General features: G+C 37.1%; 1 long non-coding RNA gene across 1 annotated transcript; it reads right to left on the bottom strand.

Moving 5' to 3' along the window:
* Window positions 1–230: 230 nt before the first annotated feature.
* LOC145524507 (uncharacterized) lies at window positions 231–3536 on the bottom strand. The gene is made up of 2 exons (XR_014067613.1): window positions 3464–3536; window positions 231–3042 (listed from the first exon to the last, which is right to left on the bottom strand). It is a non-coding gene; the product is annotated as an uncharacterized LOC145524507 (long non-coding RNA).
* Window positions 3537–3893: the final 357 nt, after the last annotated feature.

The raw sequence follows: 3893 nt of genomic DNA, 5'->3' as shown, positions 1-3893 counted from the left end.
CATCCCTTCATTCTTGTAGTGATGTATATCTTCCTCATCTTCCATCTGTCTGTTAAATGCTATTTTTAACTCTCTTCTGCAGAAGACCTGCCCTCTCTCGCTCGCTCTTTTCTTCCTTGAGCTTGCTGTGACATTGGACCTGCTGACTGCTCCCTTCTTATTCTTTAAATTGTCTTCCATTGACTTTTAAGAAATCACTTTCTCTTTTTTTTTTTTTGTAAACATTGTTGGGTTAATTTAGCAAAGTATGTATATATTCTTTTTCAGATTCTTTTCTGTAATAGTTTATTACAAGATACTGAATATAGTTTCCTGTCTATACAGTAGTTCCTTGCTTATCTATTTTATATAGGTTAGTGTGTATCTTTTAATCTCAAACTCCTAATTTATCCCTCCCCACTCCTTTCTTCTTTGGTAACTGTAAATTTGTTTCCTTTGTCTGTCATTCTACTTCTATTTTGTAAATAAGTTCATTTATATAATTTTTTTAGACTCCACATACAAGTAATATCATATGCTATTTGTCTTTCTGTCTGACTGACTTCACTTAGTATGATAATCTCTAAGTCCATCTATGTTGCTGCAAATGGAATTATTTCATTCTTTTTTATAGCTGAGTAATATTCCATTGTGTATATGTATCACATCTTCTTTATCTATTCATTTGTCAACGGGCATTTAGGTTGCTTCCATGTCTTGATTGTTATACAGTTGTGCAGTTGTGAACATTGGGGTGAATATATTTTTTTGAATTAGAGTTTTTGGATATATGGATGTATATATCCATTAGAGTTAGAGTTTTGGATATATCTTTTCTGGATATATGCTGAAGAGTGGGGTTGCTGGATCATATGGCAACTCTAGTTTCTTAAGGAACTTCCATACTTTTCTCCATAGTGATTGTACCTGTTTACATTCTCACTAAAACTGTAGGAGTGTTCCCTTTTCTCCACATCCTCTCCAGCATTTATTATTTGTAGACTTTTTATGATGGCCATGCTGACTGGTGTGAGGTGATACCACACTGAAATTTTGATTTGTACTTCTCCAATAATTAGTGATGTTGCATCTGTTGGTTACTTTTTCTCTTTATGATTTATCCTCTTCCTTTTCTCCTGGGGTTTGTTTTCATCTTTCTAGCCATTAAACCAAAACTTATATGTTGGCACCTAACATTCTGTCCTTTGCTCTTTTCCTCTTCTTACTCTGCCTGTCCTCTCTGGACAAAACCATTGATTCATGTGATTTGTCATCCGCCCAAATATGATTGACATTTTATCTTCATGCTGGACCTTTCTTTTAAGATCCTGTCTCATTTAGCTGCATGCTTACTTATTTCCCATCTCCATGTGGATGTTACATAGACTCTCTAGCCCATTGTCAAAGAGAGAACTTGGTGTCTTTTCCCATATATATGCTCCTCCTTTGTTCTGCATCTCAGCTATTGACATCCTCAGGCCACCAAAGCAGAAAACATTCTCTTTTACCCTTCACGTATAGACATGCCTAAAATTCTACATCTTTGACATCTGTGAGGTATTGTCTGTTCATCTTCGCTGCTACTGCTATAGTTTAGGCTCTTACTGGGTCTGCATTCTAAGTCTTACCACATCTGCTTCTCTTGTCCCCTGAAAATGAGTTCTGTGACATGATTTGAAGTTCCCAGGACAGAAGAGGCTATATGTCCTTTGACCCTCACACAGCCACTTGTATTCCCTTGTTCCCCTGGTAATACCTATCCCATTCCAAGTGTCACTTATTTTCAGAGTCTATTTGTATCTTTGCATATAACTGGCTGTTCCATGCACCGTGCTCATCTTCATCTCTCTAGTATGATAATGGAGGGTAATAAAACATAATTTATTGTATTCATTTGTTTATAGTTCAGTTTCACTTATTGGATCAGAAACTCCTTGAGGGTGAAGCTGTGTTTTAATCACCTCTGTGTCCCAGAGTTGAAGAGGCAGCCTAATAAATACTTGATAAACTTGTCAACCAAATGGAATAGATGCTGTGTTTGAATATTAGATTTTTCTTCAATTCACTTCATATAACAAGGATCACTAAAACCGTATTTAACACGTTTACATTTTCACCCAAAACTCTGTAGGTTTTAGAGAAGTCCCATCTTCTGCATAAATAAAATTCAGTTTAAAAATATTACAGCTTCATGATCTAGGAGCAGATTCCTTCAGTCTCAGGTGGACTCTTTGGTAAATTCATGGCTTTGCATATATTGGTTAATTTCTTCTGATAGTAGGAGGAAGTTGAGAAGAAATTTATATGTAATGTATTATAATCTTTTCTCACAGAAGTGTAGCTTAACTGCTCCACCAGGAGAAAATCTTATGTAAATTTATAACATTAGGTTGGAGAAGAAGCAGTTCTCTCATTATTTCCATATTTTCAATCCGGATAAATAGCAGTTACTCCATTGCAGTAAAGTGCAATGGATAAGAGTCCCAAGATAGGAGTTTGAGTTCTTGGGCAGCTGTTTACTGATTTCGTGACCTTGCACAGGCACCTTAAATGTCCTGGGTCTCAGTTTCTTTATTTGGTTATTTCATAAGGAATTGGGTTAAGTCAAAAGACATGATGTATATGAAATATACTTTTTGCCCTCCAAACTGTAGGACAAAGTTCAGTGAAGAAGCAGCATGAGTAGAAATCACATGGGTTTGGGAGCCAACAGATCAGTTTCAAATCTTGGTTTTTCAACTTTTGTGTGACTTTGGGCATATTACTTAAACTTTTTGGAATGTTACTTTCCTCATTTGTAACATGGGAATAATATCATCTACCTTCTACCATTGCAGAGAAGATTGAAAGCAGTGTGTTGGGCTCTAGTCATTGCCCGACTGTATAGTAAGTGGTGGCTAGTATGGGTGAAAGCAGCATCCAGTTTTTGAAAAATTCCATCCTCTATGTTTGTCTTGCACAGTGTACACTGATCACCAACCATCAAGATGAGTCTCTACTATTGGTTAAGCTTAAGCAGAGTTAAGTTCATTTAGACTTTAATTTTTGGAGCTGTTCACACACCTTTAAAACAAACATGTGGAAAGTACTTATTGTGACTGGAACTCTCACATAATAGTAATAATTATAGTTTCCATTTAAAGCCAGCCACTGTACCAGGGACTTTGTATAAATATCTCATTTAAACTTCATGTCAGTTGTGTAAGGCGGTAATGATTACCCTCTCCATTTAAAGAGGATAAAATTTATTCACAGAAATGCTGAGCTTCATTTACATGCTAGTACGAGGCAGGATCAGGAGAGAACCGAAGGCTTCTGATAATAAGCCCAGTGATTTTTCTGCCACGTAACAAGTGGGCCAAGCTCACTTCAGCGCTATGGCTCCTCCTTCAAAATCAAGGGCATGGCTGAGTTCATAAACTTAGCTTGACAGATACCAGCTCTCATGTGCTTCTAAGTCATTGGTTTCAGCAGGATTTCTTACCTTGGATGAAGGCCCAGCCCTGACTTTGGCATGAATCTTGATCTTGGTCAGGATATGAATATCTGGGACTTCTGCCTTTGCCTGCTTTTGCACTTTCCTTTATTTTGGGAGTGTACCATGTCACACAATCACTGATTTGTTGATTTGTTCAACATTTATGACTCGTCAGCTCTGTGCCTTGAAATCATAACCACTGCTGAGGATAACAGGATGAGAATCCCAGTCTTTGTCCTCAAAGAACTGAGTCCAGTAGAGCACAATAAAGATAATTACAATTTATTGGGTTTTTTGAGGTCAACAGACGTCATAATGGTGGTCTGGGAGCACAGGGGGTAGCCATGGAAGATTTCCAACCAAGGTTGAGTGCTTTCTTGAATACATGAAGAGTGAGGTAATTATAAAATAACTTGGGGGAGATAAAAAGAGGAAG

This window comes from Giraffa tippelskirchi, chromosome 10, assembly GCF_054371585.1.
Source record: "Giraffa tippelskirchi isolate mGirTip1 chromosome 10, T2T-mGirTip1v1.2.pri, whole genome shotgun sequence".
In the NCBI taxonomy this organism is placed as follows: Eukaryota; Metazoa; Chordata; class Mammalia; order Artiodactyla; family Giraffidae; genus Giraffa; species Giraffa tippelskirchi.
This window is presented reverse-complemented; position numbering and strand designations above follow the sequence as displayed.